Source organism: Myxocyprinus asiaticus, chromosome 33 (assembly GCF_019703515.2).
Source record: "Myxocyprinus asiaticus isolate MX2 ecotype Aquarium Trade chromosome 33, UBuf_Myxa_2, whole genome shotgun sequence".
NCBI lineage: Eukaryota > Metazoa > Chordata > Actinopteri > Cypriniformes > Catostomidae > Myxocyprinus > Myxocyprinus asiaticus.
The window spans coordinates 14,986,839-14,999,683 of NC_059376.1; the positions used below are offsets into that span (position 1 = coordinate 14,986,839).

The window sequence follows — 12,845 nt, forward strand, 5'->3', positions numbered from 1 at the left end:
CAACCTCACCTTCAATGCTCAGCATCCAGCGCCCGCTTATCAAGGTGTCTCCTAAAACAATCAATACCACACATGACACCAGTTATTTTTAACAATGCCATTTTTTGACATTTAAACTATATTTTAGTATTTATGAGTGAGTGAACTGATCCTTTTAAACCAAGGTTAACAAGAGGCATTGGAAATAAACAATGAGCAAGTTACACAGAGTATACCTAAAAAACATCTGTATACTCAAATGTAATCAACAAGAGACCCTTACAAAAACACTACCATCATGAAACTTAAATGGATTAACACAATATTATAAACATCCTTAATACAAAACCTTCCAACATGACCAGAAACCAGACTGAAAAATAGGTTAACTCCTCTCTTTCAAAAATGAAACATTATCAGTTTAATCTTGGGATTCACAGTACACTGTTAAAGTAGACTGCATTACACTGTACAAGGGTTTCTTACATTCTGGTCACTCAAGAGTGTGTACACTATCTCAGTGTATACTTACCAAGCACAATGAGTCGCGGGCTCCCAGGTATGGAGTGTTGCTTGAAGATCTGCTGCTGTGGCACACCTCTGTCAAATCAAGAAGAAAAAAAAAAAAAAAAACACATTCTTACAAGGTTCTCCCTGACAACTGCACAGTTTTAAGTCAACAGCGCAATGAACTTGAGACAAAGAAAAATAATAATCTACAACTACAATAAAGTAAACTCGTTTGTTTATTGGTCAGCATCGCACATGATCAGTTCACTTGTTCAAGTGTCACTGCACCTACTTCCTTGCCTTAAGAACAGGTGGTGCAACCAAATTAAGCACTGACTTAGTTACAAACGAACTAGTAGTTACTAAGTCCTTAGTGTGAACTTTATGTCCTAACTTACGTGAGAACTTAAGCATAGCTGGTGCAACCCTACCTGTTCTTAAGGCTAGACTTAACTAGTAGGTCGTAAGCTCTCTGTAAAGTAATGCGTAGTCGCATAATATGACGTTTACCTTAATTGATCCAATAGGCAGCCATAAAATTTGTACACAGAAGTATTAAAAAGCCATGCATTTCAGTTTTAACTCATTACGGTTGATGTTCAAACCTTGCTTTCTCATGTAACTGTCAGTTGTAATAAATTATATCCCCATTAAAATACGATACGTAATAAAAGTAGATTTGATAAATAGTATATTTGCCCTATGTAAATAACAATATTATAGGAACTGAATCTATAATAAATAAGGGGTGATAAATAAAAACTAATACAACAGGCTGGAAAAACAGACATTTATTCATTTTAATATCTGATATATTTTGAATGTGTTGAAACTTGACACTGCGTGAAGCACCCTGAAAACGGCACCGTTAGATCGGTTTCATGCTGAAGAGCCGCTTAAAAGTAAGATTTTTTTCTCTCTCGTAAATGTAAACGAGTGTAAATGTCAACATCATCATGTATGTCGAAAGGATCGAAGCCTGTCACGCAAAACATGAGCTCATCGATGTCATAAAATATCAGTCTGCTTTTTTATTCCATTCGTTACTCCTGGTCGGAGTCTTCCGTGAATATTTAGTTAATACGTAAGGTTACGTTCTACCCAAGTTTAATAGTGCAACGCTCAAATATTTAGTAGTGCGTAAATTGTGACTTAGTGTCCATTTATGCTACAACTAGGCTAAGTTGTAACGTACAACCAGTGCAACCGGCCCCAGGGTGATTGATGCTTAACACCTGTCTCATTAACCTGCGTGAAGTTGGCCCCCCACCCAACGCAAAACGTCGGCAAAATAGTCTCAATCGTTTGTGCTCCATTTGTGCTGTAAAAAGTTTCGTTTGTGCTGCTTCGGATTTTTAGATATTAAAATAATATTTATAGGTCATTCTGAGGTCACTCAGCCCCCCACATGCTCCAAATTCACCCAAAATAGGCTCAATCGCTTAAAAGTTTCGTTTGTGCTGCTTCGGTTTTTAAAATATTAGACATTGAATTATAGACGATGACGTCTCCCCCACATGCAATATATAAATCACTTACCCCAAACCTTTGAATGGTTGTATATCATGGTTTCCACAAAAAAAGTAAAAAATAAAACAAAAAAAAAAGCAGCACAACTGTTTTCAACTGATAATAATAATGAATGTTTCTTGAGCAGCAAATCAGCATATTAGAATGATTTCTGAAGGATCGTGTGACACCGAAGACTGAAGTAATGATGCTGAAAATTCAGCTTTGATCACAGGAATAAATGACAGTTTACTAAATATTCAGATAGAAAACAACTGTTTTACATTGGAATAATATTTCACAATATTACTGTTTTACTGTATTTTTGATCAGATAAATGCAGCCTTGGTGAGCAGAAGAGACTTCTTTCAGAAACATTAAAAAATCTTAATGTTTTCAAATTTTTGACTAGTATTAATATATATATATATATATATATATATATATATATATATATATATATATATATATATATATATATATATATTATATGTGTGTGTATGTATGTGGAAACTCGTGACTCAATGAATGAAGCCAAAATGATTTTACTTTTGAAATTGAATTACTGTGTACTATCGAACATCAATTAACACAAATAATGAACCTATAAAAACCTAAACTTAAAAACATGTGATATTTATCACATGTCCAGATGCCAGGCTTAAAATTGTGTATTCCCTTTTTTGTGTTTTAGAGAACTTGTTGTTGTATTTAACCGTTTCAGGCATGAATTCAATCCATTTCTGAAATGGAACTTCAAGATCAGAAGTCCAGCAATCTTCTGGTCTGGGTGAAAGGGACCCTGGCTCAAAATTAGTGTCATCACTAATGCCATTTGTTTCATGATCACATTCATGAGTAAACCCTAAAGCAGTCTAGATGTTGTGTCTATTTAATTTAACAAAAGTGTACAGAGCCTTTGCAGTGATCTTGTTTTCTAGCTGCTTACTAAGCTCTGTCCAGATACTCTGATTAGGTGTAGCTATGTTGCCATTTTATGGCCATTGTATGGCCTCTTTTGATGAACACAGGACAGTGAAAATGGAATCTCTGTCGACTGCTGGTTTCTTGGGCATCTGGAATAAGCAAAACATAATTACCCACTTGAATAATCCTGACTCAAAAAATGTCATGTTCAGTATAAACTTATTTTTATGTATTACTGTATTGGTCCGAATATAAGGATAATATAATATAGTAATAATATATAAGGATAATATATCTTGTATTAGGACCAATATGGTAATGTTGACCCCTAGACGCACAATCTATTAAAAAACTAACATGGGTCACATGTGCAACTATAATTAGCATATATTAGTATATGTTTCTGTTCAGTAAACATTGACAATATTAGCTCTCTTGAATGTTGTAGCATAATTCTTGAAGTTAACAAATAATATTGTAACTGACAGAGTTAAAACATTGTACTTACATTGGCCAGAAATTTGATTTAGTAATTGATTTATATCGACTTTTTCTCTACTAACTCCACACTAATTTCCACAAGAGCATCTTGAACAGAAGCGTCACTTGCGCCTAATGGTGGCAGTGAAGTGTAGCAGATGATACGCCATGTAAATAAAGAAAAAGTTCAATCAGGAAAGACCAGTGAATGAAGATAATTGTTTATTGAACAAACGATGTGATGATTAGTCTTGACAGAAAGTCTTCGGCAGTTCGACTCTAAAAGTGTGTTCACATCAAGGAGATTTGTGCTTTTGTTTGTGTGCCCAGAGCTGAGTGAAAGTGAGTGACAGAAAAAGAGTCCGACAGCACCAGATGAATATTGAGCTGCTGCTGTCTGAACACCAATAAGTTTTTAATAAACACCATAGCGACTACAAAAACATTGATAAGGAGTTGTTGCTGTATTAAAACATCACCATCCAACATTTTGGTAAGAGATTGAAATGACAAACCTGAAATAAAATGCTCACTGCTCATAAATTGTACTGACTACACACAAAACAAGAGAGACCTATTTTAGAAATATATAATACAGTAGCCTAATATATAGTAATCAGAATGACCGAGACTGCTACTAACCTATATTGTGTTAAATTCAGTTGATTGGACATGATTTGGAAAGGCACACACCTGTCTATTTAAGGTCCCACAGTTAAAAGTGCATGTCAGAGCAAAACCAAGCTATGAAGTCCAAGCAATTGTCTGTAGACCTCCGAGACAGGATTGTATCGAGGCACAGATCTGGGGAAGGGTACAGAAACATTTCTGCAGCATTGAAGGTCTCAATGAGCACAGTGGCCTCCATCATCCGTAAATGGAAGAAGTTTGGAACCATCAGGACTCTTCCTTGAGCTGGCCGCCTGGCCAAACTGAGCGATCGGGGGAGAAGGGCCTTAGTCAGGGAAGTGACCAAGAACCTGATGGTCACTCTGACAGAGCTCCAGCATTTCTCTGTGGAGAGAGGAGAACCTTCCAGAAGAACAACCATCTCTGCAGCACTCCACCAATCAAGCCTGTATGGTAGAGTGGCCAGACGGAAGCCACTCCTCAGTAAAAGGCACATGACAGCCCGCCTGGAGTTTGCCAAAAGGCAAAAGGCTGCTGTTTTTCAGCGGCAGGAACTGGGAGACTAGTCAGGATCGAGGGAAAGATGAATGCAGCAATGTACAGAGACATCCTTGATGAAAACCTGCCCCAGAGTGCTCTGGACCTCAGACTGGGGTGAAGGTTCATCTTCCAACAGGACAACGACCCCAAGCACACAGCCAAGAAAACAAAGGAGTGGCTCCGGGACAACTCTGTGAATGTCCTTGAGTGGCCCAGCCAGAGCCCAGACTTGAACCCGATTGAACATCTCTGGAGAGATCTGAAAATGGATGTGCACCGACGCTCCCCATCCAACCTTATGGAGCTTGAGAGGTCCTGCAAAGAAGAATGGGAGAAACTGCCCAAAAATAGGTGTGCCAAGCTTGTAGCATCATACTCAAAAAGACTTGAGGCTGTAATTGGTGCCAAAGGTGCTTCAACAAAGTATTGAGCAAAGGCTGTGAATACTTAATGTACATGTGATTTTTTTTCGTTTTTTATTTTTAATAAATTTGCAAAGATTTCAAAAAACTTCTTTCACATTGTCATTATGGGGTATTGTTTGTAGAATTTTGAGGAAAATAATGAATTTAATCAATTTTAGAATAAGGCTGTAACATAATAAAATGTGGAAAAAGTGAAGCACTGTGAATACTTTCCGGATGCATTGTATAAGAAACCAGGATAAGAATGGTAGACTCTTTATTTAACACTAAAAATAGACCGATAATCGGTTTGGCTGATATTTTTTGCAGATATTCACACTTCTCTACACACTCGGGTAATAAATTATATAGGATAGGATACAGCAAACCTATCTTTAAAATTCATGAATGCAGAATCAGATAGTGACTCACAGTATGTGTGGGTCTGGGCATGATGTTGATTGGTAGGCTGGGTTTGGGTAGGCTGGGGGCTGATGAGGGCAAGGGCGGCTGAGGCATCTCGTTGGGTTTGCTGGGTCCGATCTTCTCCTTGGTGTCGTCCTCCTGCACCAGACCTTTAGCTTTGTGGATGGCCTCAATCTGCTCCTGCAGGATAATGCTAGCTTGAGCTGCCTGTTGGGTACGAGCCATACTACCTGAGTGACCATCCCATGTGACCTGAAGATGAAGAGAGAAATTAGATGTTAGAGGTATACACTGTATGTTAGAATATTTTATTAACTACACACAGCCCTTAAACTAAATTACTTCTGAAACATCACACCTTTCGAATTAGATTTTTTATTTCCTAAAGATGATGTCGTCTGTGCAAAACTCACTGCCATGATTCACTTTTTTTTTTTTGCGCTTAGCTATGCAGTCTCTAGAGTCTTCGGTGTTGCTGCTAGGGCATTGTTAGGGAATCCTGGGTGGTTGTTTAGTGGACCAAGCCAAAAGAGCCCACACCCATGTCTCTATGATTTTCGAGTCCCTAGATATAACTTGGGTCCCTCATTCAAAGTCATAGTATTTTGTCATCCACCAGCATAAATCCGTAAAAAGTTGTGCAATTTGAAGTATCATTCAAGTCTGTACCACAAACCGTGCGGTATACAGCAAACACAGCTAATAACGCTTTCTTACCTTCTCCTCTGGTTTTTGTATCTCCTCTTCTCCGATCTTCTTACCGATGACCGTTTCTTCCACACCGAATATATTGGAAGTCTTTCGGCCAGCTGTTTCAGGCTGCTTTCGATGTCCAGGCCAGGAGCGTACACCTCCTCCTCAATCTGACGCTCGCGGATGCTGCGATCACGCTGCTCCAGCCAGTGTGGGTCAAGCAGACCGATGCGCATGTGCTCTTGCACCTTACTGGCTGGGATCTTCTCTCCCGTGATGGGGGAGATGAGGTACTCATCAGGAGTGGCCACAGGAGGCAGAGGCTTAGAGGCTAAGAGGGTTAGACAACAGGTGGAAAAGTGTTTAAATTATATAATCCAAAACTACTGAAAACATGACATGCATTATGACTGTTTTCTTTTCCCAGTTAATGGTTTTTAACATTTAAAGACCCAGGGATGGGTTGGGGCACCCAGGCTCTCAGCCAAACCAGGGACCCCAAATATAGAAAAAGCTAGATTTTCAATTTAAAAAAAAAACATTTTTTATTTTAATATAACTTTCATTGAAAACATTCATCAACAATATCACATTAAAAAATGCTTATCAGATCATTCTCACATTTCTAAATGTTTTACGTAAGTCAAGCAAATTCTATGCGTTTTATCTCTCTTCTTCACCTCTGCAGTACCTTCACAGACCCCTGGTTGAAAACCCAAGTTAAACACTAAAGTGGAAACTTACCCTTGGGATCGTAGTCTTTGCGGATGATAACCTGGTCTGGGGTGGGGGGCAGGGGAGGAGGCAGGGGGTTATCAGGAGGTAGCGGAGCCTTCATGCCATCCTCCTCTTCATCAGAGCCCTATTGAGAGAGGACGAGCAGATTGTAGTTGTGATGTAGAGTTAACCCATTTCTTAACCCTTGTGTGTCAATAAAAATAAAAGTTACTCAAGAGGTCCTTAGAGGACAAAAATGTCTGCATAAAATATTATATATTAATATTATTTGCCACTTTCACTGACTTTTTTTTAACCAACATCAGTCCAACTGATCATAACTACCAAATATTCATAAATTTTCAGGATTTTAACACTTTAAATGCCAGTTTGTTTACATAATGCCACTATTGTTTTTTTTTTACACACACACACACAAACACACACAAAACATTCTGACATCCATACCAACACACACACACAATTTTAGTTGCATCATTTATTCAATTGGCCTGCAGTGCTCTAATACAGCAAACAGAAAATAGGAAAAAAGCATGTATTTGCTCCATAGGCTAAACATGAGAAACATGGGGCCATCTGGTGGAAAATATTAAAAATTTACATTTTGTGTTCGGCAGGCAGGTGATGCTCAAGACATGGAAGTCGCCGGGTGCACCCTCATTTCATGAGTGGTGCACAGAGTTGGCCAGAGTGGCGGCTTTTGAGGAGATATCATATAGACTACTGGGCAGGTAGGGTGATTATGGCAGGAAGTGGGGCACTTATTTGGCCTTCCTTAGGGGTTGACGGGGAGGAGTAGTGGAGAGGGACAATAGGGTAATTTCTGTAAATAATATGTGGAACCTTTTTTCTTTTTCGGCTGGTTAATTTCTTTGTCTTTTTATGTCAGAGTATTTTCTTTGAACTGCATGTTTATATGTGTGTCTGTTGTTATTTAATGTCTGACCACTGGGATGTATGTTGGGTGATGGTGGGGGGGGCGGCATATATGGATAAAAGTTGATTCCGTGTTTTCATGTGTTATTTGTAATTTTTGAATCAATACAATTGTTAATGGCAACAAAAAAAAATTACATTTTGAAGCCAGGACTCCAGAGTGAAAGCATAATATCACAGAATTCATGATTTTATGCTTTAATGGCACTGGGATCAAATATTGCAGTTTTAATGGGTTTCAATGGGGACATTTTTGTCCTAAAGGTCCTGAGTGTAACTATTTTGTGTACACAGTGTATTATAGATGTATTATAGGAACTGAGGTTGAAATATCAAATTTCCCCAAAAAATACACACCTTTGGCAAAATGTATGCCGTTGGCATTAACACAACGAAGTGACTACTTGCATTAGGTGTAAATAGCCCTTGCCACACAGGGCTCCTATTTGCACTCCAATAGTCTGCTGGAAACACAGAAATTAGAGACAAACTGCACCCTCACGTGTCACTGCAGTGGGTGGGGTGTAAAGATGGTGTGGATGTGCTTTACTCGTGCGGATGACCCAGGTTCCAATCTCCCTTTTGTTCCACTTTTTCCCATCCTGTTTCCAGTCTCATCTTACTATTTCCTGTAATTCTACTTATTATTATTATTATAATGCATAAAACTGAATATAAAGGTTGATTGCCTTGCAGTGATTTGGTCATGGTGAAGGTCAGAATATTGAAAAAAAAAAAAAAGGTTTGATCTGGGTAAAATTAACCATGTTTTACTACATTAATATTGTTGTAACCAAGTTTTGGGTGGAAGCCATCATTTTAATTATATTTAACATGTTGTTACTACAGTAATATGCTGTTGATATAGTAACCATGTTTAATTTTGTGGTTTGCTATGATTTTACAACAAAATACCATGCTGATACTATGGTTACTGTAATTAAACCTTGGTTCATTTTTGTAAAGGAAGATTAGGGGAAGGGGTGGGTGTAGGGTGTCTGTGGGACTCTAAATAAAAACAAACACGCTGCGGTGATGTCCCTATGCTTTATGTTAGTATTTAAATAGGGGGGCAAATAGTATCTGCCACTTTTTGCAATGGGGTGCAAATGACATCTATCGCTATATGCACTCAGTGCAATCAGCCTCTGCCTTTCTGAAAACTGCTCATCTACACCATTAAATGAACATGTATTGTAACATTTCAAAGCAAGATTGACTACATTCAGCTCCTCCTCATTCTACGAGCATGATCACTGCTGGTGTTCTCACCTCATCCATGTCCTGTAGTTGTGTGTCTTGGTCTAGTTGAGCTGTGTGTCTGTCGCCCCTGCCCTCTCTGTCATCCTCTTCATCTTCACTCTCCACTTCCATCTCCACCTCCTCACTCTCTCCAAACTTCTCATAGCGCTCCTGAATCAGGATACGAGCGCCCAGCTCCTCAGGGGTCGTGGGAGGAGGGAAATTACCTATAAATGAAAACAATTTCTCCATCATCTTACAATTAAAGTCAAGACTGTGAAAGCCATTGGAAACATCAGTTGGATCACAGGACTTAGCTCTGGGTTTGTACATGATCTTGATATAAAAGAGATAAAGAGCATTTGTAACTGGGTTTACAGATTACAAAAAGAGAAAAGAATACATATACAGTATATGCCCATGAATATATTCAAGTAAAGAGTTGGTTATGTTCATTACAAGCACAGTCTGAGAGGTTAGTCTTTCAACTCTCAAATATCACAATTATTTAATTTACTTTGTTAATCAAACAGTTCAGGTATTAAAAGCAGTTATGCCCACCTTGCTCATTAGGCTGAAAGTCCACTGTCTCCACTACTACAAAGTCATGCCAGTCAATCTGGGCATATGCCACTCTCTCCTTCTCTCGTTCCTCCTCTTCCTTTTTCCTCTCTCTTTCCTGGAATTTGGCCCACTCTACATGGTACCTCACCTGAAAAGAGAAAGCACAGATGTTATGTGACAGTTTTAAGGTTGGTCTGATCTCTGTAACCTTTCTTTTAGCTTCAGTGCTCAGTTTGAACTCTACAGACAGATTATATTATGATCTAGCATTTTATTCATGAATTTTTGATATTATAATTAATGCTTTGTATAAATGTAATTTAGCATATCAGTATTATTTGAGATTTGGTTTTATTATGCAAGGTTCACCATTTTCTATAGGAGTAGTAGTAGTAGTTTTATCGTTTATATATCATGGATCTAATCAGCATCAAATGCAATTTACATGGCAAGAACAAGGTGAAATCAATCAAGAAATAAATCAACTAAATAAAAATAGATAAGATACCATAATACATAACATAATACACCACGGTTATCTTAATCTGATTTCTTAATATCCACTTTGTGTGAACTGAAATGTCAATTAATTACCTGGTCTAAGACCTCCCGGGGATTCTCCGCTTCCTTCTTCAGTTTCAGCATAAGACCTTTCGGTGGGATTAAAACCTGCAAAGTAACCATACAATTTAATTAGTACTTAATGCAAGAGTTTAAATCCTCTCTGCTATGTTTGGCACATTTTACTAGTTTGTTTTGTTTACTGTACCATACCTTTGTGTACTGCTCCACTAGTTTGGTGAAATAGTTGAACAAGCTGTGTTGTGGTTGCAGGAAGTCAAACTGGAAGTTTCTCTGTTCCTTTTGCATCAGCTGTGTGAGAAACTGACGTCCATTTCGGGCAACGAACTGTGCAGTCAGCTTCACCACATCCAGATCAAAGGCTGAGATGGAGGGAGGGTCAGCAATGAACTCAAACTCAGGTGGAGGCTCCTTGGGCACCACCGTCTCATGGATCACCTGTGCTTGAACCTAAATAAGCATAACCCCACAAATTTGATCTTGGTATGAGTTGTTCATAACAGATCCAGTCCTTTGACACGTCTGGATTGCAAATTACATGTTTTATTTGACTAACTGGCACAAGTATGTCATAATAATATGGAAATTATAGCATGTATTGTATTGAAAGTCAGCAGAATGTTCCTGACCTTATGAGGAAGCTGCTGTGATGCTTGCTTTTGCATGACTTTAGGTATAGCTGCAGAGGGTTCCTGAGCTTTGCCCTCCTTGAATTCATTGACCTTGTGGCGGTAGTAAGCATGGTATGGGTCATTAGGGTTAAGGAAGTTGAATTTAGGGTTGTTGATCTCATTCTGTCGGATCCTGGACTCAAACTCAGGTCCATTCCTTAGAATAAAAAAAAATATATATATTAATAATTAGTTTTTCAGACAACGATCTTGGCTTTACATACAACACAACAGACATAAGATAAGAGTGCCAAACCTGGCCACAAAGCTGGCTGTCTTATCAACAACGCTTCAGGAGGCGGGTAGATGATTCCAACAATGGGCTTTGTGGCTGGACTCTCTTCTTTCTGTTCCTCGGGCTGTTGATTAAAACATGACACATTACTCACTTAGCTTTGTGCTTCATAACAACTTAAGCGTTCCAAAATGCCTCACATATGACATATAAATCTGTGGACATCCAGTTGCCTGTGTTTCTGATCACATTACACATATGCTAAGATGCCACATATCACAAACATAATCAAAAACCAAAAAATTGTCAACTCTTTCCAAAAAGATATGCATTTATATTAATTTAGTACAATACTCTTTCTACATGTCTAAAAAAATGTACATGGAATGGACTATAAATAGGTTCCAAAAAGGAAAACAATAGTGAATGTAAATAAATCATAAAATCAATGCAAATCAAATGAATATATCTAGTTCTATCCCTAGAAGACGTAAATTATCCTGGACTTGTCCTCATACCTTGTTATTTAGCTCCGGCTGCACGATCTGCACAGGCCCAGGCGGCATGACTGCGACACTAAAGACTGTTCTCTGTCTGAATCAAAACACTAAGAACAATAAAGTTGTTAATTTTAAAGTACAATTTGGCGAAACTGACTGAAATAAGATTTAAAAAATTGTTTTAAAAAAAATTACAATTTCCACTTCACTGACCTCTCGCTGCGCCAACCGCCAACAGAACGCACGCGCAGCACACGAAATCACTTCCGGTAGTGAGGTAACTCGGGATTGTGGGAAATGTAGTTCAACGGACTACAGGAAACCTAGCAATCTGATGTGTGTATATGTGTGTATATATATATATATATATATATATATATATATATATATATATATATACACACACACACACACACACACACACACACATTTCATTCAAGACATTAACAAACACTATAATACTTAAAAGGTCACTAGCTGGTGCTCAAATATTAATATTAAAATACATGGAACTGATGAATCAAAGTTTCATGACATTCCTAACTATTCCAATGTAAACAATAATAACATGTATTAATGTTGTTGATTAAATGATAAATGTTACCTACTGTTTTAATGATAGTTGAATGGACATTACTTTCCCCAAATCATTATGTGTATTTGTCCAAGGCTGATTCTCCTACTTATCGTTCATGTTGAGCTGTTGCTTGAGCAGATCTTCATTATCTGGTCAGAATGGAGCCCCTGTTTCCATCGGTCCTGTGGTCAAACGCTACTGGAACAACCTGCATCAGCTCAGTAATGAGCAAGTGCAAGGGGTAAGAAGGATTTAAAACAGCAAAAACGATATCTTTGCTTAAAGTGACAGTTCACCCTAAAATGAATATTCTGTCATCATTTACTCACTAACCATCATGTTCTTCCAATCCAAACCCATGACTTTCTTTCTTCTGTAGAACACAAAAGGAGATGTTAAGCGGAATTTTAGACTCAGTCCCCGTTCACTTTTATTGCATCTTATTTTTCCATACACTGAAATGAATGAGGACTGAGGTTGTAAGGGTTTAAATTGTCCAAGAACCGCCCACTTAGACAGGAAAGACCATCTAACTGACATGTGAAATTATCAATCACAGTTGGTTTTGTCATAACGTTCCGCTTAGGGGCGGGGTTAAGAAGGACATGGGAAAAAAGTAATTTACAAGGCACACAAGTTTCTATGAGCACAGAAAACACACTGGGAAAATAGCAAAAAATGTGTAGACTCTACACTGTAGAG

The 12,845-nt window shown here is 38.1% G+C and overlaps 1 pseudogene; it reads right to left on the reverse strand.

Moving 5' to 3' along the window:
• Positions 1 to 12,468, reverse strand: LOC127424535 (splicing factor 3A subunit 1-like; annotated as a pseudogene).
• Between the last annotated feature and the right edge of the window lie 377 nt (positions 12,469 to 12,845).